Source organism: Varroa destructor, unplaced genomic scaffold, assembly GCF_002443255.2.
Source record: "Varroa destructor unplaced genomic scaffold, Vdes_3.0 BEIS01000004.1, whole genome shotgun sequence".
NCBI classification, from domain to species: domain Eukaryota; kingdom Metazoa; phylum Arthropoda; class Arachnida; order Mesostigmata; family Varroidae; genus Varroa; species Varroa destructor.
The window spans coordinates 31,787,736-31,813,952 of record NW_019211457.1 but is presented as its reverse complement, the minus strand read 5'-3'; the positions used below and the strand labels follow the sequence as shown (position 1 = coordinate 31,813,952).

Sequence of the window (26,217 nt, the reverse complement as noted above, 5' to 3'; positions counted from 1 at the left end):
GAGCTTACTCAATCTGAGCGATCTGTTTCAAAAATCGTATTTGATTAGGCTTGTTTATTAATGGTAGCGGCGGAAACAACAGTAGCTATGGTGATCTTGCCTTCAACAGCACACAACAGGAACAGTTAAGCGTATTTTTTCTTTATTTTTAACGACTGCATAGATTATGCCTTTGACAGATTTATATATGTATACCGTGTGAGTTCGCCTATGTGTGTAGGCATTAGCAATTTCGTCACGCTAGACATGCTAGAAGACAGTCCTACATACACACGGTGACAGCTCTCTAAGAGACTGATCTGCTTCAAATAAATTAAGGGGAACAACTTCGTGTCAGGCACGAGCTGGCAGCTCTCCTGTTTTTCAATCTCCAGCTCTTGCTGGCCAGCTACACACTTCCAACGAAACCATCTATGGTAGAAGCAATAACAACAAACCTATAAACAAACAGCAGACACCATGAACAGCCGGTACCATTAACTGGCATGGGGCTCATGCGCACAACGTATTCGGGACAGATGCACATTAACCACCCAATCCCAAGTATAGCCAGCGAATAAACACAAAGGGACAAAATGAAACATTTTAAAATCCATATATAATCTTACTATAATCTATCAACTGATTTGAGGATCGTATGCGACATATATTCACAGATCTGCTGACTACATAACCATCAACAACACATAGGGCAAATCTTACGGGCATTATAGCCATAGACGTGTGTGTGTGTGTAGCAGATATTTGCAATTTTTACATGAGGGCCTAGAGGCGCGATGAACGACAGTGCATACACCTATAGCGACGAGCTACACCAGTGTACTAGAGCTCTTTACCGTAGCCGAGCTTCAGAATGCGACTGGCCAGGGGTAGGAATTTGTTGTAGTTTAGTAAATTGAGGCCGACAAAATGCAACAACGCAAAATAGAAAACGGGGTTAATTAAACGAGGATAAGGACTTAATTTTAATTTATCATTAAGTATATATATATTAAGGATTTGATTTAAGCTCCTTTTTTTTTTTACGATGTATGGGAATATAACAGAGGTAGTTGCCGTTGAGAGCTACTGTGGAGATGCGAAGATCGCAGAGATAATCAGTGCTAGGATGTAATGTGTCATAGATTTCAAGATAGGAATGGATAGGGTTAATAATTAGACAAAATGGCAGTGACGTAACCAATTGGAAGATCTGACTAGTAGATTGTCATCTCCTCTACGTTCGTGGTGATCATTACAACGGATCGCTTATGCAATTCGCTCTAGCTAAACGCTATAGCTACACTATGCTATAAGAAATCACACCATGTTTGTGAGAAATTACCAAGCAATACATTTGATTTGACGTTGGTCATCAGGGATATGATGCAGTTTCGGGTGTAGCAACGTTTTTGCTTCTAGATAATACGTTAGCTGACAATAATGGCAAATGCAGAGTTGGCTAAAAGATCCGGCAATATATGTCAATGTCATAGAATTTCAAAAAAGGCCCCGAATACATAAATAAAGGATTCCCCATTAAGGCGGTACATTAAACGTTCATTTTAACATTTATCATTGATGACAACCGTATATCGACACCGACGATAGCGTGTTTTATTCATTCTGCATATTGTTTACCGTTTCTGTAAATAGGACAATGGCTTTATATTACCATCACATATACACCACAATGGTCGATTTGCAATCGATTAAATAAATACGTATCCAACAGTACTACTGACCTGCCTGTGTTACCACGAACTTCCTTGTTGTCAAAGGCAGGCCCTCTTAGCTTCAGGCCTAGTAGTAGGCCGAATTCAGCTGCAAACAGGGTCCTTCGTCCTGGTGCATAGGCCTTAGTCTATCTGTGGATTGTAGATACGGCGGCGATGCAATTGTGGCGGGTAACAGTGCGTGGCACAATAGACATAAGGAGTACTGGACCCTTCCGCCTCCACGCCGGGGTCCTGGTTGGTGCTTGCGTGTCGCTGACCCGTCAGTTAGATCAACTTGACTATCAGCGAACCCTTAGTAACGGTAGACGGCACACACCCGAGCGGTAAAAGACAAGCTGGTAGCACTGGTACCTTTGGAGCACAAACGACGGCTGCAGCATTAGTAGCAGTGGGCAATCCATCTTACTCAATTGGGTAGGTTTTGACCTAGGCGGGTCTCGTGAACTCTGCTTGCTTTAGGGGCGGATAGCACCAACATGGTCCGGCTGGTCAACTACCCTTAGCAGTCTTGCCGCTGGCGCCACCCTTTCTGCGATTTCCATAGGATTTCCCTTTTATAGGCCCAGTAGTAGCGACAACAGTAGCGTATGATTACACCGCTGTTAAGTAAATTGCAACACAGCCCGTCTACGTTTAGGGCGCGTCCCCGGTTCGCTGGTCAGTGGCTACCCGAGACTCGGCCTAATACTCACACACCGTTTGCGCTTCTGGTATAGACGAACGAATATAGCGTTATAGTGGTAAAGCTTGTGTTGCTCGGATTATTATATAGAGCGAATATGTGTATTTGAAGCCCAGTAGCCTAAGCCATTTGCACGCTTGCTCAGTTCGTAAGGATTTACATTGCGCTGTAGGATGTTTTGCTGACGTTGGTTAAAAGCACTATCCATATAAATCTGATTGTTGTTTTGACTTCTAAAAACTTCGATAAAACAATGGTGTGACATAACGATTTATTAGCCCGAGAGGTTTCAGACACTCCTACTTGCTGTAGAAAGAAGTGAAAAGTGGCACTTACATCTAAACTGGCGTCTTATAAGATAAAATCGGATCTTCGCAGTCAAAACAGTGAGCCTGAGTCGTTTTTTTGTTTTGGCGTATATTATTTACCCTCGACAGACGACTCAAACACTACTAACATCATGTATTAAAAGTACCTTGTTCTCCTATAGGAGCAAGTCAATTATCGAGAGCAACAGACACTATGTTATGCTACGTTATGGGGCAGTTGAGCTGTAAACTAATTCCTACGTGTCTACTAATATACTGTATAAATGTACAAGTAGTTCGCTGTCTAACCAGTCTATTAGGTTTCTATTAACGATTTATGTCTCTCATACAATATAAAGTCCGCTTGCGGAACGCAACGCCGGCCTCAACGCAGACAATGTTCCAACTCGTGGGAGGTGGGTGGGGGTCTAGGAGATAGCCTCGATCAAAATAACTATGGATCTGATTGTGTCTTCGTCCTCCATCACTTCTTTCTTTTCCCATTCTATTTCTTGTTCGTCTTTGCGTTCAAATACCTAAACATCTTTACGTTCGTCGTACAGTGGCTTCTATTTCCTTCGCGCAGACTTACTCCTCTCTTCCCATCTATTCTTTTTCGTTCTTACATAAAGCGCAGTGAAGTCACTCCGAAATCTTTGCACTTCTTTCTGCTGGAATCGAATTTTAAAGAGGCGTCGCGCAATCTCGGTTTTGGCTGCTATTCGGGGAAACCGACAGGAGAGATGAAGCAGCCATCTTAGCCAGCAGACCATCATTCGTCATGCTGAGTGAGTTTGGGTGCCACTGCGGTAAACCGAGTCGTCGTCCTAGTCTCAACACTGAAAGAGGCAAAGGAAGAAAAATACAAACATAAAGAGGGAGAGAGAACGAAGAAAAGGAAGCACTGCCAAAAAAACGACTACGTGAGACACCGAGATGGCTCCCGGCATCTCTCACTGACCTGTGCCCCCCGGCGCTCGCTTCGGAGGATTGAAGAAGTGCCGCAGCCAAGCCTAGTCCATTCTCGTTCCAGTAACAGAGTAAGCCCAGAATGTCTATGTGCATGGACGAAGCCCCAGAGCGATGGATAACGAGTGGCGCGTTGGTTGTAAACGGCGGCAAGCCGAAGTATTACGGGAGTGGCAGACTAGGTTGGAAATGCTGGCCGAAATGGCGTTCGAAGACGGCCTGAAGACCGGCGAAACCCGAAGTTTGCCAGAAGACCGTGGACGAACGAAATAACGGAAGCAAGGGAACGAAAAACGAAAAAGAGACAGCAGCAGCTGCGCAGAAAGCGAAGAAAAAAGAAGGCGACATTAAACGACGACGCAAAGTACCAGCGCAGGCACAACAAATTCCGTTTTCGTTCCTAGGTCGCCACTGGCTCTTCTCCCGCCTGGTTCCCCCTTTCTGTTTTTGCCCCCAGCGCGCATTGCTCCCATGCAGCAGCTGACCGGCTGCTTGACTGCACCAGAAGCCAGCTAGTCCAACATCAACGAACGCGGTGACAAAAGCCCATTTATCTCAAGGTGGGAATATTTCCCTAGTGACCGTCCCCTCCTAGCAGTTCTTTCCTTGCTTTTCCTTGTGCTATTCCTCTTTCTTTGCTTCGACCGCGGTCTCTACTTCGTCTTGGCCTTTCCCTCTCACTCGTTTACCTCTTGCTCTTCTTTTCTTTTCGATCTTCACTAGATGACTTTCCGTTTTCCTTATGGTTGCATCACTACCAGCCGCGCGGTACTTCCTTTCGAAGCCAGGGACCGGTAGGGCCAGCATAGAATCCATTCTCCAGCGACTGCTCGTCCCAAAGTTATCCTCTGACTGTCCAACAACCCCTGTTCGGCGAAGTTCTACTCTTTCAGTGTTTCCTATCCCATATGACTTCCCTGCTTTACTACCTCTGTGGGCGAAGTTTGGGGCTCCGCTGGTAAAGCTATATCCCATTCGTTGTTATCCTTTACCTCTTCGTATTCCACCCATATTGCCCTCTTACCGGTGAAAATGGAGTGGCGGCTCCAGTAGCTGCATTTTACAGTCTTTTTCCTTCCGTTATTTCCCACTTCTGAAATGCCCAATAGCACCCCCTAACCGATCGCCGTTGCTATCACCCGATTCCGAAATGCATCAGCTCCCGCTTTTTCTCATTCAGGGTCGGAGGAAAAGCAAGATAAAAACAAAGGCAAACGCCAACATCTACGAAAGCCCGGTTCAATTGTCGACCGCGGCCACCACCGTTACTAGATCTACTACAAAACGACACTTCGTGTTCTTTTCAACTTTTCCTCTGAGTACTCGATCTCCCCTGCTATTCCCCTGCAGTAGCTTACCTATACTTGCCGTTGTGTGCCAGTTGCCAATTGTCATTGCAGTTTGTCTCGAGGTGCTGGCCCCTGGTGGCAAGGGAAGACACGAAGAGGGCTCGGTTGGGACCTGCCTTGTCAAGGTGCAGGTCGCGTTAGGACAGAATGTCCTTTTATATCACTGCACTGATGAATAGGGCAAATATCAGGACGTTTGAAGGAAAGGGGTAATACGCCGCAGGAGGGCAGAAGGTAACCGAGGAACGGCTAGAGGTCCTGATGTGGGACCAATCTTTGTTGCGAAGATCGTTTAGCCCACCGCATTGGGTTTGGTCATCGTCGTCTTGTTGTTGACCAGCCCTGAATTGCCGAGAACGAAGCAATTTGTTCACGTCTATATGTGTTCGCTAGTTGCTAGGATAAAAGATATAATAAACTGAAACGATGCACGTTTTTTGTGCGACACAAAGGTGTCTATTAAAGCAGATGAATATAGAAGCACTTAAAGAAAAACGTGCATTTGACACAATTTAGCTATAAAAATTATAGATTATTGTGGTAAATAATTAAAAATGAATCTAGTTAGCATACGTTAAAGCACACCGAAGAAGCACACACAATAGTGATCACAAATGTAAATTCGTTTGAGGCCATTCTTCATTATATGCTAGCTCGGTTCTTGTTCGTTCGCCAAACTAAATTAAATAGTGTTTCGTATTTTCTTGCTCATTGATGAATTCACGTATAGGACCAATATGGCACAAGCTAGTGAAAGTCTACTGTAGTAATCTTATTGGCCATCTGTAATCAGATCATAGGTCGAAGCATAGCTAGTTCGGGAAATCTTTCCCACTTCCCTGAAATATCTTTTGCATGTAACTCTGAAATATTATCACATCAATAGCATGTTTTCATGTAATATATTTTGATCTGGTTTAAAGCTGTATGTGATCGGAAAGACAAATCCATACATCTGTAGATGATGAAACTATACTGTCGTCAAATAGAGATCAGTTCTTCAATTGGATCTGTTGTCGGGGTAATAAAAAAAGGGCAGAAAGCAACTCCGTTTGGAGATATCATATGAAAGATGGCCAGTGAAAGTAAATGGAAATGTAATGGAACATGAGAATAACTCCATACGAAAACTTGAAAGCGACTTCTATGGCTCGAGTTGTCTATAAAACAGCACAGTGGTGTCTGAGAAACCAAAACGAAAGTATAATATAGCATTAATATACCATTTCCAATTGAAAAGGAACACAATGCTAAGAGCTTTTTAAATTCAATGAAATTGATTCGAATTACTGGCAGCTGTATTATAGAGAAAAACCAAGGTTTTGCTGATGTTTTTCTTTAAGTCAACCTAGCTAGGATGTTTGATAGTTGTTAAATATAGCAGAAGATCATGGCAATTGAAGGATATAACTTATAGAAAGGTGCATATAAGATGCTCTCATCTTGCCTCAAAGCTTAATGAAGCAAACTGTTGAATGAGGACATGACGCATACGTGTTCAGAACAATCAGATAACCACTGATAATTGAAACGTAGACTTTAGGTCAATACGATCCAAGGAATACTTTCAACTAGGTTTTCTTTCTTGTTATAGTTATTCCTGCACACATTGGGTGTTTTAGGTCAAAGCCCCAACTCTTGTAGGCCAAAGGAGAGAAGCTGGCGCCCGAAAGGTAGCCACATCCAAGAGTTCTGAGGGCAAAGAAAGATCGAGGCAGAGCAGAGCAAAGGGTTTTGGGGCTGTGGGGGGTCGACAGACAAAAGAGGGTTTCTTGTAAGGACTGGGAAAACCAGCCGCTCTCGTAGTGGTAGTGGCAGTAGTAGTGGCAGCAGTGAAGCCCGGACGATGATGAAAATATAAGGCAAACGTGCCTCCCATTTAGAAACGTTACTCTTTCTCATTTTTCTGTGCTTGCGACTACTTTCTCACGTCCTATATTGCTTCTTCGTTCATTTTTTCCTTCGTGCTCTTTTCTTGCTAGCGGTGCACTCTTATTGACGATTCTCCAACATGCACGTGCAAATTCTACGTAGTGTAGAGCGTGCTCCGCACTCACACACAGACAAGGCGAGCAAGAGATGAAGACCGGATTCTGGACGGGACACGAGATTCTCCTGTCAACTTCTACCTTATGCCGCTTCTTTCCATTCATCTGCTATGCCATTTCTGCCGGTTCAGTTTGCTCTGAGGGTCGCCACGAACCTATAAGGGCTAACCCGCGGCCGTCTGAGTTACAAATATGGCCGCTTGCAATTCCACCAGCGGGTGGGCTGCCCGGGAACCTAGTTCCGTCGGTGCCGGGTGTTAGCGGCAGTGTAACGGAAAGCTTCCTGGCTGCTCATGAGGTACTGTACTAATATCGGTATGGCTAGCGCTACTGCGGCTGTTGCCGTTGCCACTGTTTCCGCCGCTACGGCCAACCGATCTGATGTTTGGTGTTCTGCCTTGAAAAAGTCTTCGTTATCGGAGGTCTTCCTTTTCGTTTCTAATGAGCATTAGCGATGCAGCTGTAGTACTTGGTAGCAGATCCCAGGAGCCATGCTTTGGTCTCGCTCACTACTGTGAAGTTGCTGATGAACCGGCACACGATGACGGAGGAATAGCTATTCAACCAGAGATTCCAAGGAACCACAAAACGAATGACGCCGGATGAAAACCTGCTAACACAAGCTGCTCCAATGGGCTTATTTTTTGCTTTAGTTACTGCCTGCCTATTACTTCCCCGACTCTGCCAGGACTTTACACGTAATAGTAGTAGATGGGAAGACGCGAGTTAGGTAAAGTAACTCTAAGAAACCACAGCGACCGCAAGCGCCGCTGCTGCTACCGTAAGTTCTTAATGAATCGAAATAATATGCGCTTTAAGTAGTAGGGTTATGCGTAAGTTAAGGTATGTAGGAAACTACTTGCTCAATTGCCTGTGTTTCCGTTTGCTCTGCGCCATTCAAGTCTTTGAGGGGCCTGCGCAAGTTGTGTTTTGTCTGGTCAGGCTGTTTGCCTCATCAGAAATGTACGTTTTCCTCATCCGTCGGCTGGACCCCCTTACTGAAATGTTCCATGGCATCAGGCGCCGAGCGTGAGTTTCATTGCGTACCTGGGTCGCTTTCTACTACCTTCAACATATTAGAAAAGGTTTAAATTTTTACAATAGTAAAACCCAGTGAAGCCCAAGGATAACGAACGCTGCCAACAGCAGGAAGCTGACACTAGCAATTTCCGCGTTTTTTTTAACTATATATTTATATATGCTGCATCGAGCAGTGGTTCAAAGGCTATCTAGCAGCGCCGAAACGCCCGACGTCAAGGGCTAAGAATGTAAACGGGCCCAGCAGTTGTAATCGTGTACGAGTCATCGCGTTGGCTTGTTGAGTCGTTTCTCTGCGTTGGACGCGCGGGGTATTGAAGCAGGGCATCTTATGTGCCTGGAAAGATGCTGTGAAATAACAGGTTAGGTTGTTGTAGAACGTGCAGTATGCCCATAATGAATTGTCGGCATTTTGAGTATAATTCAATTGTTATTTCAGAGTGTTAAGCACAGGTTGAACAACGTCGAATGCTGCGGCCACCACTACCATTGACTTGAAGCTTGTAACCTGCTCAAAGGAGATGCCAGGCCTTCCCAGGGTACCCAGGTTTTGTAAAGGTCCTAATAAAAATCTAACCAATTCCCTTAAATGCTTACATAAAGATAGCCATAAGAATAATGACTACTATCGTATGTGTGTATACTTCCATTGTATACAAAATATACAGCATACAGTTACGCTATTTTACTAAGGCTTGTACTAATTGAGATAACGGAAAGGAACAAGGAAACCCCTAACGGAACATGTACAGTTATTGTGCATTCGGTTAGGTCTAGATGGTTTATACTAGAAATAGAAGTTAAGACTTGTTACCCAACCTGTTAGAGACCAAACGGTTTTGCTAGTAGAGTTATCAACAATATCATATTTTAATGCCTATCCTTCCGAACAGAAAACTTGAAATGTTCAACGACCAATAATAGGGAAACCAGTGGATATACAGTTTCTTGTCACGCTTGCTACTTAAGGCTCGGACATATTGACGCGGTCGCCCCTACCACCATATGCTACACAGAGACAGCATACCAGAAACAAGTACGAAGGGAAGACTGCATACGAAATGATATGAGCATCTCAAGACGCTTTCACTCGCGCTCTGACCAATTCCATTACACCGTAACCACTCTCAACTAAAGATTTGGTACAATAACACACACAGTCGTAGAAGCAGAATTAAATGAAATTAGCCATAGCTTCCGATTCCAGCAAAACTTTCCCAGGATGGCTCACTTACTCTCGTTCGTTTTCTCTCGCGTTTTCTTTCTCTCGTATCCTTCGTTCTGTCTACGTGCCTGGCTAAGACGCTTTCATTGGCTACTACTTCTGCTGGTTGCATTTTGGTTTCTGTTCAGAAAACGGGGAACGCGCGAGTGAAGCCAAAACCATTATGGTCGTGAATGACGCCGGCTGCAACGGTCGCTCCTGTCGTCAACAAGAAAAGACGTTAGTATGCGTTTTTATGAATGAAAAATTATTGCTCATTTTGAATTCTCGTTGACCTGCACATTGATCATCAGCAGTTTTAGCTCTCTTTTTTGTTTGGCTAGTTGTGCTCGCTCGTACAAAATGGCAACCACGGTCAGTTTCCGTTAGATTGCTTGTTTTTCCTCGTATCTTTTTCTATCTATTTGAATTGCTTGCCAATGCAGGCGACGCGAGCCAAATTTGCTTGGTGGGAACGTCGGCAGTGGACCCTTGTATTTCTGATTCGCAAAAGTGAAAATAGCAATAGGCATAAGGGACAACCAGGTGTAAAAGAGCCAGTTTACTAAAAGGTCCTAGTAGAAATCGCGAAAAATAGCAAGGTTGTACAAAGCGGGATTGCGCTTTTGTTTTTTCCTCTACCTTTGCTTCATCCGAACCCCTTCATGGGACTCTGCCCGTATATGTAATGTGATTGTTCTTTCAATGCCCTTGCATGCTAAATATTGCAAAGCTGACAAACACGTGGCGCAAACATAGCAGCACAGAGAGATGCACACAGATGTATTTTATGTATAACCGTGTAAAGCAGAAAGACATGAATATGCTTATGGTGTCCGTACAACCTATAGTTATGTTATATATCAGTATATCAAACCTATCAAGTGATTTGCCTCATCCTGTAATATATATACAGGGTGGGGCATTCAAATTTAGACAAGCTATGGTGGCCTGTTTGTCGTAGATGGCATTTATTTGCCCGCAATATTTTGGTATGAAAAGAAAGCCAGTCCTTTTCAGAACAAAGCACTAAGCTAGCCATGACAAAAACAGTGTAAAAAATTGCTTTCAGAATTTGGACGAATATCAGCTATCATATAATATTTTCTGGCTGGACGCACTTGTAGTAAAAAAGCTTTGTCCTAAATCCATGTTCTACCTTATTGCCACTTTCCATGCCGTTTCGGAAGGACCCACTAGGACTTTTAATATGTAACGTACTTAAGCATAACTTTAACGAATGTACAATTACCAGTATCAGTTGATGCGCGATTATTATTAGTAAACTATTTTGCCAATTTTTTTATATATTAACTATTTTACTAGTTTGCAAATTAAAGAAGGAATATTTTGAATATAATTAATTAGTGGTTTAAATCCTCAATTAACTGCAGAATAACGGTGGATAATTTTTTTTCGTCCAAATACAATTTCGAAGATTATGCCTAAGAAGAAGTCCGGATTTAGATGCCGCGTCCTGTGTATATAGTCGGCTGACGCATTTATGACAACTAAGGCTCTAGTTCCACATGGTGGCACCACCGCCAGCTGCGAGGTGGACGTTTGCCGACCGAGAATCTTTGTAGATGCACTACTATCGCGCCATATATAATACGACACGCAATAACAGCACATAAAGCAGCATGATCTTGGTGGTCGCCATCAGTACGTATACTTACGAAAGGTCGGAAAGTTGACCGGAATATATTCATGTTTTGGGCATGAATTGTGTCTGGAACTTTCGCGATAGACCGAACCACCGATATTCTCAAGCTTTGACATAGCTCATTATTTGGCAAAATCGTATGCGAATTGAAGGCGCGACATATGCCAAACGAGGAATTTTGCTTTGAGTTTAGGAGCAGCTGGTCAATGGTGAGATTTGTCTATACGGCTATACGGCAACAATGAAGGTTGATTGCTTCGAACGCCCACAGAACCAGCCATCGACCACTACGACAAGGTATGTATCCTGCAGTGTATGAGATCTCTGAATCACACCATGCGAAAGTGTCCAACCGCTTTATGGCTAAAATATGAGAGTCTGTCGTCGACAAGGCATCGTCGACAATTTAAAAGACTTGAAACGGATTTGTTTGTAATATTTTGTAACTTACGTTAGTTTCAAAGTCAGGATGAAAGATCGAACAAACTGTTCCCGATCTTAGATAGCGGTGCACTAAGACGAAAGCAGGGATGTACACATAGAATCTGTATTAATTCTGAATATTTATGGTACGACGTTGACGTACGATGACCTTAAGGTAGGAAGCTGGTATCATTTTTGAATCCTTATATACAGTCAAATACAACTAGCAATAAATAATGAGCAGTAATAGTAACAGCTTTTTATTACTATTATGAAATGTTCAGACACAGTCAGCTAGAAGAGGTTGTTTGTCTTACTGAACACAACGCTTCATATGATTTTGACACTGGAACCGTCCATTGTCCTAGACAATACCATACCACTTACGTCTGCTATTTTTATCAGCACGGTAAAGCAGACGCTCTCGTATGCCGAGCCACTTTGATTCAAGAAAGATATTTTGAAAATTTAGCTGCCATTCAACACGGTTTCAAAGAGAAGCTTGAGTTTTGGCAAAAACGAGGTTTAGAGCCTATACCAGTTCTCGTATCACTGTTAACATGTTGTTTTTCCTACTGTTCAGTTAGTTGCTTAGGCCTTCAAATGGCTCATTTTAGAAAAACAACAGAACTGCTACTACTAATAGCAACAGCAATTTCACCGTAGAAATTCGTTTTGTCTAAAAGAGTAAGTGCGTGGGCAAACCAAAGAGTTTTGTTGGGGCAAAGTGGAGGTTCATTTATTCACTGGATGCTTCTAGTTGGTTTCTACCTCGTGGCCGTTTGACAGTGTCGCTGTCGCCCGCTTTGGCTGTCGACCTTAGACCGTGAGCGGACGCAGAAACAAGCAGGGGGCTGATTGGTGGGACAGAGTGGGGTCTTTGGGCTAACATAGGTATTTTACTCGCGCAGCTTTTGTCAAACATCTCTTTATTCCCAACGAGCAGCGACAGTAGCGCTTGGAAACAGAAAGCAGACAGCCAATAAAAAGGGAGAAACTGGCTAAGTTCCGGCTGCCGGTTCGCTAGCTGCCGGTCAGAGGGTAGGCTCTGTATTTGCCGCACTTGTCCCTATATAATCAGGTCATTTCCCCATTTCAGCATAGCCAACCAGTAATGTTCTTCCAAATCCGACAGCGAGAGACCTCTGCACATTTTCACTGCACTCACACACAAAGCCAACAGAAATAGACAGGATCACCTACATGCTTGGATACGTAGAGGGACCTCTCTGTCGCTTGGGAGCACCGTTCGCCTCCAAGTACACTATGGCGTTGGAGCTCTCCGGAGTACAGCTTCGCATAGCCATGCCATGCCATTGTAAGCTAGATTGACTGCACAGCCGGCCTCGGAGTGAGGTATTGTTTCGTTTGCACACCCCTTGATATAGCTTGTATTTGGAAAACGGTTCTGCAAGGTCTCTTGGCCGCTTATATCTCAGCATACAGAGATAGATAGCTTTTTTTAGAGCAGGCATAACACAGACAAGGGAAATTGGGGGGAAAGAGCAGGAAATCGAGAACGGCAAAAAAGGCCACTTTTTTTCCACTTGGCTAGAGGCGGCAATTCGGCAGAGGCAAAAGAAGTGGCAGTAGCGAGCATGGCGCGGGCAGGAACCTGCCCTTCAAGTTCAAAGAGAAAAGCTCAAGTTTGATAAAAACTTGAACTTTTTTTTACCGCAAGCCCTATGCCGTTTCCGCCCCAATCGTTGTCTACGATTACTAGCAGTACTAACGGCTGTGGCTTTCGGAACTGCTATTGTGCTAGATTTGTGCATTGACGAAAAGGCAATGCCCGAGTGTCGTTCGACGACGAAGGCCGTACAGTAGGTCCGGTTGTCTGGATTATGACCCTTGTCCTGGCTCAGTAGGAGTGAACGTAGGAAAAGTGTTCGGCGTTTGAAAGACAATCAGATACCTTGAAGGTTCGTGTGTGTTAGGTGGACTAACGTGAAAGAAAGTTTTTGTCTCATGATCTGCCCTTGTCCACGAAATAAAGGATTTTCTAGCCTCTTTTCGATGAACTGTACCAAGCATTGTCGATTTTCATCGGTGGTTGGTTCATTTTGTCAGTCAGTTAGCCATTTATTCATTTGCTACTTCTGTGGTAAGACCTATTTGACTGTGTGTACACAACGACTGGTTAGTTCCCACTTAGCTGTACCGTTTGAGATACGCGATTGACGACATGTTTGTAGAGCACAGCACGTTTAGAGCCTATACATAACTTTTTGCTTTCGGTTCGTCGTCTTGACATGCTCCCATTGGGCGAGCACTCCACCTTGGACATGCGTTTTCCCACATATTTCGACCTCTGTCCCACCCACAGATCATTCAAATACTTCTCCAAACCCGTTGTTATAGTACAAAGGCAGCATCGTCCTCTTCGCGTACGGTACTGCCGGGCCACGAGAGTACTGCAAACCTTGTTTCGAACGTCTGGTCGATTTCGTCAACAAAAACACCGTATATAGATACTTGCATAGGCGCATACGAAGACCCATTTCCATAGACGCTCACAAGAAGGCAAAAGTCAAGTCCCTAATTGTAAAACGAAATAGATTCAGATATGCGGTGGGGGGACGGATCGCAGTAAGGTGAACGAAGCGGCAACCGTATGGCAACTGGTAACTGACTGCCGCAGGCGACAATAGAAAATACGAATAAGTTTTGTTAAAAGCTGACGTGCAAACCACTTGACATATGCGAGTTAGATTCGGCCATGCCAAAGGTGTTACGTACGCATTTAGCCTTATGCATCAACCTCGGTGACACTATAGGCTCGGTGAATCGGCCCTGGCAAAAGAGCGGTAGCGGGTCATGGTCTCAAACGACAACCAAGTCCAAGTCAAAGATTATGACAGTGATGCTAGCAGCAGCAGCAGAAGCAGTAGCACGAGCATTCTCGTCAGTCAGTTCCGTCAATGAGGGAGCTCATGTTCGGTTTCGGATTTCCGTACGCGAATACGCTTTTGTTCTCCGTCTGATTCTCTACCATAAGTAAGTGGGCAATAGCGGTAGCCGAGGGTTTTAGGGGGTGAAAGATGTTGATGTTCGAACCATGCTCAATGTTGCGTTATTTACGGTGTGTACAGTTTTACGATGTGGGGTAAGCCTGTTGCTGCTGACTGTTGTCTCTCTATCAAAACAGCGCGAGAACATTCGGAAAGCAGGGGTTTAACAGGAAGAAGGGGAAAAGGTTTGCATAAGAAATAACCTTCGTTAAGCCATTGGGTTGCCAATGTGAAGTAGAAATGTGAGCGGTGTAAAGCACTCCGAGTAACACCAGTTGCACTATTCTTGGCTTTCGTTGCCGTGCTAGTGGTCCTCATCGCTTGGACCGTCTAACTTTTCCTGAGTGTGTAGATGGTGTAAGGCATCCCTGTCGCATACTGACATCGAACGTCTTGGCTCTCGTCAGCCACCGTGGTCTTCGATGTCAGCCTAGTAGTAGGATCTGCGCCTGTGCTTCCGACTGCCTGCTCTGAAGCCAGCTGCTTGCAGTCCAACAATCCAGAAAGAATCGGCACTCTGCTCACGTAAAGACATTTTTACTTTCGACACACGTCCAGATTTTAACGCATCCCTCACTGGCAGCATTTTTCCGCGTACGTCGCTCCCGTAAACGCGCCTGTAGCAGCGTGCTGCTGCTCATGGTGATCATGGTTTCACTATGTTGCAGCTCCGTGGTACAACAGTGCCATGGGGTACGGCCCGCTAACTCTAGATCTGCGCCTACAGTTGAACGAGCTAACGAAGAACCTTCTCTGACAACGATGTAGCGAAATGGGAGCCGACACGGGCGAGGTGACTGGTTACGGACTTGGCGGCAGTTTCGGATCTGGACAAGGCGAAGCGGCGTCGGCGGAATGTTGACGACTGTAGTATTTTAGTGAGGAGAAGGCGGTGAACACTGCCAATGCCCGCTGCGGTTACTGAACAGACTCCTGACGAGCTGTGAAACTAGCATAAGCGAAGGTAATTTAGAAGATCGGGTATCAGTGGGACATGACGTGCAAAAGTGGTGTGGTTAGCCTGACTATGTGGGCGACGGATTAGAAGGTTTGTTCGTGAAATGGGCTCGCACGATGTTGAAGGAAAGGCAAAGGCACTGAACCACGCTCCAGACGAGTATAAAGTAACGGCTTGTAACACGCAAGTAAGTTACTGGGCGTAAGTACTGGGTGAGTAAGTGTACCTTATGTTGAAGAGCTCTGCTTTTGAACGTATGCTACATCGAATCGAACCTGCAAATAACCGACAAATCAAAAGCTTTAATTTTCAATAGTTTGTTTCTTTCAGCGAATGGGCTCATTTGGAGAAACTCAAATGAATTTAAGATCAACTAAACTTGCCTGTGTTAATTATAGGTTATAACATCTTAAATTCATTTATCACTTATAAAATAGCAAGATCTTTCCAGTTTGTCCTGCTATTCCCTATGTGTATTAGACTGAACAAAAAGCTGGAACTTTTATGGTCGACTTACCTGTGTGTTCGTGAGTATGTACATAGTCCTACACGTGTGTGGCTGGTTTATTCACAGCTCGCAGCGTCGTTGTTTGTGGTCGAGCATTATTTACAAGGAAAAAAGAATGGAAAGGCTCATTGTAGGCAAGGCAAATTCAGGGCAGCACAGGAAAAGATAGAAAGAGAAAAGATTTGCAGAGTTACGTCACTATCCTAATCTTCGTCACCGCCACAGTTCCATCAATAAATCTAATGCACGTTGGTGTTTTCAAAGTTTTTAAGCTTTCAATTTGTCGTCGTGAGCGAGCCTATCGCTGCTCTCTATGCCCTGAACGAGAGTGGCTTCGCATCGGCTTTAGGGCACGCAACTATAACGCGTAGGACACTGGCTCCTCATTAATTATAAAAGGGACGCAAGACACATTCTGACCTCCCTGTTGGGAACTCGTGGCCACCCTCGTTTTTCTTGTCGTATTTTCTAAGCATCATCCTATGTTGGTACCCCACCAAACGAAGCTGTTATTTGGCCTAACCGAGTGGCCAGGGTACCAGCTAGCATGCGCTCAGCTGTATTATCCAATGAAGGTCTATACGCCTCATTTGCTAGCAACAAGGCGACAGCGATGGTAATGTTTAGAGGGTTCGCCCTCCGCGAACACTGTTGACGTTCTCCTTTCTTTAACATTTACCGTGGACGCCAGCAACATTTAGCTATCCGGTCGGACTGCGGCGTTCGTCTTTGCAAGGCCTGCTATTCTTCGTTCTTTTACTACTAGAGAACTCACAGCGAAGATCGTTCTCGCATTGTCTACCGCCCCTCTTGCGAGCTCATTTCTATGAGCATGAGACCGCTAGCAGGGTCAGCAACGGTCACGTGGCAATCTCCGAGCAATTACGTTACCAGCCGCTGCCGACGACAAACACCCCACTTGAGAAGTGCTTGCAGGCTGCGCATGCAATCGCCTCAGACCTGCCGCGCACGCCAGCAAGCACACACGGGCACATGCAGAGAGGCACATGCGGCTGTACTCATCTGTGCAACTGTGTAAGGGTCAGGACATGCAAACTTTAGCGGTATAAGTAGAGATGAGTATGAAATCCCACTAGACTACTCGGATTAGTGCACCCTTAATGTATTTCGTAAATTAATTCTCTAAACAGTAGTTGTGAGGGCGGTTTACCGCCTGAAGAACGAGAATCGCTCGACCCATTGCTGCCGTCGTTGCCACTGTCGTCGGTGCCTGTGTTGTCGCTCACGGGCTTCAAGCTCCTCAAGGCACCCCCGACAACTCCTAGGGATACCGCTGGCCAACCCGCAAATCTTTGGTTCACCAAACGTGTTCTTCATGAGTTCCTCAACGGGTTGTGCTTTCATCCCCATATATACTAATCGCGCCCCGTGCTGTTTTAAAAGAAATACCCAAAACGAATTGAGCGGGCACTGGTACCGGCGGCGGGACGTCGTTGTCAAACGTCACTCAGCGATACGGCTGCGCACTAGTTGTACTGTTGTTGCGGTGGCTGAGCTCCCTATTCCTATGCCGTCATGGTTAAGTTTCCGAGGCTTGTTGCCCGGACGTTTGCCACCTTTCCATTCTCCGCCTTTTATTCCGAAGTGGAAACCTGGAATGGGGCTGGAACGGGGAGGTAGCGGTTTAGCGGAGCTGGCAGTACGCCAGGAGGTGTCACCCACCGAGACGGCGATAACCGTAGGGAGACGCAATGATACCAGCGCGCAGCGACAGTAGCACCGGTGAAGCCTACGGCCAGCAGACGGTGGACGGTGGTAACCACGGAAAGCACTGGTAGTCGATGTACTCCCGTGTTTCGTTCTTTGTCTTCTTTTGGGATTTTTTTTAGCAAACGCTGCAAGAGTAAGCCCTCTCCGTTATTGGAGTGACCTGTCCAGAGCTGATGCGGCTGTCTATTTCTACACCACTGCTACCGCTGTTGTATTGCTTGCCCTTTATTTTAGCAGTGTTCACATGACGTACTGCTTCAGCCGGAGAGTGTTGTATCACCAACATTAGGAGCGACAACAGCTGCCTTTTATGTGCGTCTACTTGTCGTCCGCTAGTGATAACAGCAATACGAGTAGGAAACGCGTACGTAAAATCAAGGGTCGTTGTCATGACGGACAGTCAAACAACTACATACAAGTGAGAGTCCTGTACGAGTTCTGACCTTGTAAACATTCGCGGCAGATATTCATACACATACATGACCAACTAACACAGGTGTCGTCGAATGAACCCTATCTATATTTTGTGACCAGCCTCTGGCTGGACAAATGGGAGACAAATACACGTGAACAATCTTACTTGGTCCGTTCGCCAGCACCACACACTCGACGATATGTGGACAAGAACGGAACAAAGGAACCCGATGAAGTACCAACAAAAGCGATAGCTACGCTGGCAAAGATGGTGGCATCGACATCATATCATATAGAAGTCGTTGACCGATATTGATCCAGTAGCGATAACCTGCACGGATGGGGTAAGGGTACGAGGGCAATACGAAAAGGTTAGATAGGGTCACGGCTCACAGGAGTGTCGAATTGATTTCAAACGGCGCCGACAACATAGGTCAAGTTAATAAGAAAACGCGGGGCTCGTTGGTCATCCAATTCAGAGATCACGACTAGGCTGGAACAAGGTCATTCCGTTTTTTCGTCTCTTTACGAGCCTCTTCATGTAGTTTGTGTTTTCGAAACAGGGAGAGAATGCCGCCGGTACAAAAAGGCGAAGCAGCTAAAGCTGAGTTCCCATAAGAGACAGCAACGATGTTCAACGAAGTTTTATTAAAATATTATAAGAATGGTGGATACGTAACAGAATAAGATTCATATACAGCGAAGATCTGAAACAGGACTAATGGTTTCGGTTTCTTGGACCAGGTTAAAGAATATCCAGGTTATTTGAAAACTAAGGAGTTGACAGCCTTCCAAACCTCACGAGGATATGACGGTTTAGTTTTGTTACTGTTTTCAAGTAATCCTTTCAGCCAAAAAATCCTTACAGATGTTAGTTGAAAGCTAACCATTCGAGCCTTATTTCAATAATTCGATTATAACTGGCAGTCTTTAGCCCTTCTTACTGGCTTCAAAAACATTTACTTACCGGATATCTCACGAAACCTGCTCACCATAATAATGGAATAGGTTCAAAACAACCTTTTGCGATTTAAGGCGAGACTTAACCGGGCCTTCCTGTATCGCATTAACGTCGGCAACCCTTGAAACTATTACTACCTTCACAATTTTTTTCTCCATATACTATTCGTCATCATTTGGCAATCTTTTCCTAAGGGCTTTCGGAAATATGTGGTCCACGTGCGCTAGTGGTTTATAATGCCTAACATGAGACTTGAAACACCCGACACAGGTTCCTTCTTTCCCCAAGACCATCTAACCACGCCGAGATTTGAATTAGCTATGGCCTGCACATGCTTGCTATAACAACGTTGTCACCGAAATCATATCAGTCCTCGCCTGTAATGCTCCTAAACAATAAATTATTAACCTGTTTGAAAGCTTAAACAGGCCAATTGGATTTCACAGGCCTACTGGGCCGCTACTAAGGATGATAAAGGCCGGGTTTGTAGTAGGATTGCATATAAGACACATAGCTCTTCAAACATTAGCGTATACTGACGATGTTTATTGCCAGCTATTAAAACTTAGTCAACGTTAGGTATGGATGGGGCAGTTTGAACTTACTCGTTGTATTAACGTTTCTAATTAGGTAATAAAATTTTTACATAAAATTTTTTAATTAAAAAAAACAGTAGGCTCCTTCATAGTAATTTATCAGCGTAGGGAGTTCGCATCCATTACACGCGTTGCCCTTAATATGCCAAAAAATAGTCGAATTGAGGATTGAACGATGAACAAACAAATTCTAAGCGAAATTTATCGTCGTTACCAAGCTAATCTTTCTCTCATCAGGGGATTCGCGTGACATGATAAAAAAAAAAAAAAAAAAAAACTGGATTTTTACACGATATATAGCGCGAGCTTATCTCTTTAATCAAAGACAAGTTACCATAGGTACTGTTATACGCTCAACACTCTAAACAATTGTTTCTGTTCAAAGACTTGGCTATATCTTCCTATAATATCATGTACGATGCGTGATCAGGTGCTGGTCTCGTACATATCTATGTTATGTTGGCAAGCGAATACTGATGCACTGCAGTTATAATTGAGTTTAACTTGTGCCTATTTTTCAATCAGCCTATTGTCGCTATGAACGCCAAATTGTCAGGGTAATCTCCGTTATGTAGCGCTTCAGTCCCACGTTAGTACATATTATGGATAGTTTTTTCCTACGCTGCAAGTGGAACAGAAAGGTGGGTCAGGCGCCGAACTTACTCTGATTGATGAACTAGATGCGTCTCTCACATCTGTTAAAGACTTGCAACATTTATATGTTTCCATTTGTCCGTCCTGCAAGATAAGCTGACTTCAGACCAACGCAATTAATGCATAAGATATGAGTTTGAGATATTAAATATTGGGAAAATATACAATTACAGTCGCATAATAGAGCCACGTGTATATTACTTGAAAACTTTAAAACTGAAAAAAAAAATTCCATTTGAAGGTCATTATTTACGAGCATTGTGTGGTTAAAAGGTGAACTTCATAGGAACATCATATTTCATAATACGAATCGCCAATACTGTTAAATATCGCTATGGCCCATCACCGTGATCATTTATAATAATATCGATATCGAAAACATTACCTTCGTCTACACAAAAAAAATCCACTAAACATACAATTGCTTCGATTAAGTTAAATTCAATTACTAAATTTAATTAGATTTAAGCAATTGTTTACGTTTTGACCTAACCCCTGACTTTCAATTTGTCAGGGGCCCTAAGAATCAGATCTGTTGGATTCTTCAAAACGAATCCAACAGAGATTGGATTCGTTTTGAAGATATGTTCCATTGAAAAAACTAATAACCAGGTTAAATTTTTAGCTTTATTATTATATACATATAGTTTTATCAATACCATGTGTGTGTACCTTATGTTTTAAGTATAGTTAGATCGATCTAAGCTTCAGATGTTTATCAATCATGCATCAACTTCAATCTCGACTTGGTCTAGTAGGTTCGCTAGTTTTGTCTGACGCTCACTCTGTTTTGCTCATCGTCTTTCGTGGCGATATTATTGATCTATAAAGGTCACATGCAATAGAGGCTGAGACATTTGCTTTCGGTGTACCATTAGTTCGACCGCCGACGGACCCCAACGAAGCGAAGTTGATTCATTCTTGCTAAACCTATGTTCAGTTTTGATTTTCGGTCTATTTTTTTTTATTCCGTTGCCTTCAATACGCTCTTTCGTGTTCCCATTGTTCTGTTTTTCGTTCATTACTCACTAGAGTCTCTCAGCAGTTCCCTCAGTCTAGATTACACATCTCAAAGAGAATCACCATTGAGAGCGTTCTGTCATGCTTTGCACCCGCCTCATCCCGCTTAAGTGTCCCGGTACAAGCTTTAGTGTTCCGAACGTTCGTTCATCCGCCACTTGGCTTGAACCTCTTGTGCCGGCAATGGCTAAGGGCTGGGGGTCACGCATCCCCATAGGCGGTGCCATAGAATAACCAGCAGTGCCCGTATAGCTGCTCCTGGCACCCACCGCCGAAGCTATTTCCCATTGGCTCGTTATGGTCCTTAGTCGCACTCTCTTTGACTCAGTTCCTTGTTCCCATTTTGATGCTGCTCCCTGCTGGGGCCTTCCCTACAGTTATTCGGCCCAGAAGTAACATAAGCAACCATTTGTTTCCGGGATTGCCTTGCCAGTCCTGAGGCTCTATTGGCAGAAGCAACCAGCCCAGCTGAACGCTGCTGGGACTAGTGCATCGTAGAAAAATGCCAGATACCTGGCCATATAAAAAATAGAGTAAATTGTCGCAGTTTGAGGCATAGCTTCATACAAAGCTAAGCTATGCCTTAGACAACCGCATGGCTTTTGGCATAATCGACGTTAGCTGTGCGAACTATTGTCGACTACTTGTAACGGTAATTGGCTGATCGTTTGCTCAAGCGATATGTAATCAGTATTGAACTAAACGAAAACGGCATTTCGCTACGAAAACTGGGCTTATACGCATACATGAACGTACGTACATACGTACCGTGTAAACCGAATAAAACAACTACGTAAATGTAGACGAATCGCGGGAAGAATTCCATGAGATTCCTCCTCTTCCTCCTCCTCCTCTTCCTCCTCCTCCTCCTCTTCCTCCTCCTCCTCCTCCTCCTGCTGCTGCTGTTGCTGCTCGCCATTACCGCACTGCTGTAGGCGGTAAATTTGAAACTGTTCTTTGTGACTAATATCGCCAGGCGCCGATCAATCGAGAAGTCGTTATGATTTTGCTTAAATACGATCTAGTGTTTCGAGCTAATAATGAAAATTACAGTAGATAGTGTCTTTTTGGATCTTCTGACTCTGACTTCCTGCATTCTATGCTGTGTAAAAAATCATAAACCGCTGGTGACACAGATCGTGTGATTTCGGAGCGGCGCGTCGAGGTGGTCGTCTTAACACTGTTATTATGAAGTTGTTTCCCCTTTTTTCGCAGTCTTATCAATAGGAAACACGAAAGCTATACAGAAGGTCAAACGAGACGTACTAATGCATACTTAACAGTTAAGAAACCCAATAGTCAGCTTTAAATATTATTATTTTTGTACAGGATTTCTTGTCTACTTTGTGATGCTTAACGAAGTTATTATTTTATATTTATTATATAATACAGCTTGTGTTACATTTGTGATGAAGGCGAACTACTTGGTTCAGTTCCTTCGTAGGCGTATATGTGAAGAAATGTGATCTTCATGGCAGGAAGCGCATCCGAACTCGGACGACCAGTAGATCGTTAAATAGATGTAAATTACGCCGTCCATATTCCACATTTATTCAATCTTTTATTGTATCATTGTACATTGGTTTAACTAACGTAAAATATCACTCATTTTTACACGTAAGCAAGAAATTCTATATGGAAATCAAAGGTTTTGTCGACGTCATGTCCCAGTTAAGACCGATAAGAAAACACTGGGGCATATATGTATATATATACATATATATATATATATATATATATATATAGCCAGTATTTTTTCTAAACTGTTGTTTAACTTATCGCTGAATATCTAAACATCGGCTCGGTTTGTAATCGTTTGTCGATCTTTAATCAATAACTAATTAAATTATTAATTTTTCGTGTCACGTCGTGTTGCTACATAAGACCTCTTTCGATGCAGTGACTAGTGTTATCAGCTCTGGAAAATGCTCCAGCTGTACTGGGTCTCCAATGCGTTAGTCCAAACAATAAATGGGTCACCGTGCACTGTGTTACAGAGGAGACTTCCTCCGCTACTATTCGAAACTGTGATATCATCGGTAAAGCGGAGCAACTTAATTATAACCGTGTTAATTAAACAACAGCTCTACTTTAGCAGCGATCAATCTTTTGCGCGGGTATACACAAGCATTCCGCGAAATTTATTCTAATAGATTTAGATCTTACCGGACATTGGGCGTTAATTATAGACGACAACATACGTAAAACGTGAGACGACGCCAAACTTCTGTTGGTACAATGGATAATTTATAGATTGCATGGGGTTACGTACCATATTCTGCCTGCATGGGCATGCAGCGATCACAGTCACATCAATAATTAATTTTATCATATCCAGCTTCACGGCCGAAATTTCTTAAATTGGCAAAGTTTTTTTACTACTCAAACGCTCACAACCGTATTCGAAGAATAAATTCACCAGCAGATCCAAAACGTCAGCTATAGATGGATCAAAGGCGCCCACGACTTAAACGTGCGACCTGATCCGGTAGCTCGAGCTTCCCCTATCATGTAATAACACAGCTAAATCTTTTCATTTTGTTTGTTATTAGCGCATAACGAGATCAGTGCGAACGGCACCGGGCCAGTCGCTTGCCACCTCTACCTTTTCACTGCTAAATCCAGTGAACGCAAAAAACAAACCACTTTCTTCCCCTTCGCTAGGTATGGCCTGACATTGACATCAAATGGCTTGATCGACGCGGTGAAAACCAAATCCGGACAGAGATAAACGGGAACGCCGATAGCGCATGAAGAGGGTCCGTCCGTCCGTCCGTCTGTTTAACGCAACGTCGGCCCGCGCTAACTTTCGCCTTACTGGTTCGTGTCCTGGCAACATTTACAACAAGAAATAATATTCAGACGTCCTCCTTTAACATTGGTTTAACATTATTTCTTGCTAGTACCCCTTTGCGGATGATTGGCTCTGCTGTTTGCGACGCAGAGCTTTGGTGGTTTTTGGTTATGATTGCGATCCTACAGCCCCCTCCCTCACGGTGCTGATTTTCTTGGGTCAAAACTCCTGGACCATCATCTGGTTTTGTTTCGTTATATCGTGCTGTGTAATGCCCCCTCTTTCATTTTTGTTTATCTTCCGTTTTATCTGTTTCTCTGTATAGCGACACGAAATTGGAACAACGACGAACACGACGCCGAGGCCGTCACTCCGCGGATTTGGGTTGAGATGATTCTGTTTCGTTGTTGGACATTCGAGGCCTGCTCCTGGTTGTGTTTGCCACCGCTAGCCATTCAGTCGCCGTTAGGATCTCTAGCGATACCATAATCTCTTACTAACGACAGAAAAAGACGACAAAAAGCGGTAAAATTCCTCATCCTGACTGTTACTCCTTCAGCGCATTTCTTATTATAGAGTGCACTGGAGACGGCTGGCAGCGAATAACTCTATAATCACAGATACATGCGCGTTCAAAGCATAGAAGATCGTAGCATAGCGCAAAAAGCTATCATTATAAGAATCCTAGCTTTGTTGTTGCTCGATAGCTACGAACGTCCAGAATGTTCTGTAAAGAAAACGATCGGATCGCACTAAGAGATGTGCGCATGGCGAGAAGGCAAACAAATTGCAAAGATGGCGTACGGTTAAATGACAGGCGACAGAAAATGTAGATGCGAAACGAGGCGGGCATTTGATACTCGATTCCTGCCCCGCAATAGGGAAGTGACGGAGACGCCAACGAAAAAGCAATCCCTTTCATCAGTAAATAGCTCTTGTTACCGTTGCTCGATCTCGATGCGTGAGGCTTGTGATTTCAACTTCAAAAAATAAAGGACGCTACTCAGCGACCAGTGAGTCCTCAACATATTCACAGATATTTCTGGCAATGTCGTTCCACTAGCCATTGGTAGTAGCTATAGATATCATGTATCTGTGCGTGTCTTATTCCTTGCTGGAGAAATATAATTCTGATTTTGTCGCCAGACAACAAAAAAAAAAAAGCTATCTTATGCTGCTGCTGCTTCGAAAGATAACGCGAATAAAATAATGAAATCTTTCATAATGCCAAGATTGTCTAAGCTAATCTATTAGCAGTTTGTTTTGTTTTTTTTTTTTTGTCTATCTGGCGTTGTCATAGAAACGAATTGCGGTCATAGTGATATTCTATCTGAATCCGTTTTCGAGTTCTAGCGGTCGGTACGTCATAGCTAAAGCATCGATAAGAATTCCGTCGATAGCACACACTTTTCTCAGCTACATTCTCAAAGATTAAAGTTTCTAGGCCTAAGATTGTTTTCATCTTGTTTGCAAGCTGTGTCAAGACAATCTAACCGTGTCGTGTGTTTTGGCGCCCAAAACATTTGTACAGGTGTGTACTTTTATCTAGGTACTGCGCACTCGCTGCAGCGTCTGCGGTCGTTTATGATAGTAGCACTATTGCGGTAGATGCTACAGGGTACGTGACGGTCCGTTCGAACATACTGCCCCGAGAAGTTAGAGAATTGGATGAAGCTCTGCAAATAAAGTAATTCTATCATAGGAAGGTTACCAGGCTCTTAGTAACTAGTCGACTATCCTCATTGCAACAGGGAGCATAGGGAGTGATCCGGTTCTTGTTCGTTCATACTTTGTTCATGTTTGGCATGATATTATTGCAAGTACCCCATTAGTGCTGATATGAGAGCGGATCCAATTGGCTATACTAGAAATACTTAATTATGGATGAACCGGTGTCTTATGCCTGTTACTGTAAGATTGCGTATGTCGGTAGATACGCAAGCGTAAACGCCATACAGGGTGAACAACGCCGGTAGTAGGTAGAAAGATGATACGGGCTTTTCAGTGTCGATGAAAACGGTTCCAAGTTCCAAAGCTCAGTTCTTCTTAATGCAATATGACTTGCTGCAACCTTTTCGTACCCGTAATATCAGCTCATCGATAGTTACCCGGGACTAATGAAAATTGGCAGTTCTCCAATTGCTATAGGAAATCCGTTTTCCATA

General features: G+C 43.9%; 2 long non-coding RNA genes across 2 annotated transcripts; one reads left to right on the top strand and one right to left on the bottom strand.

Annotated features, from left to right (window-relative positions):
- Nucleotides 1-1,583: 1,583 nt before the first annotated feature.
- On the bottom strand, nucleotides 1,584-11,580 carry LOC147756088 (uncharacterized). The gene is made up of 3 exons (XR_015326665.1): nucleotides 11,434-11,580; nucleotides 9,348-9,535; nucleotides 1,584-8,460 (listed from the first exon to the last, which is right to left on the bottom strand). It is a non-coding gene; the product is annotated as an uncharacterized LOC147756088 (long non-coding RNA).
- On the top strand, nucleotides 8,550-25,237 carry LOC147756087 (uncharacterized). Its single transcript, XR_015326664.1, has 3 exons — nucleotides 8,550-8,670; nucleotides 9,466-9,556; nucleotides 23,811-25,237. It is a non-coding gene; the product is annotated as an uncharacterized LOC147756087 (long non-coding RNA).
- Nucleotides 25,238-26,217: the final 980 nt, after the last annotated feature.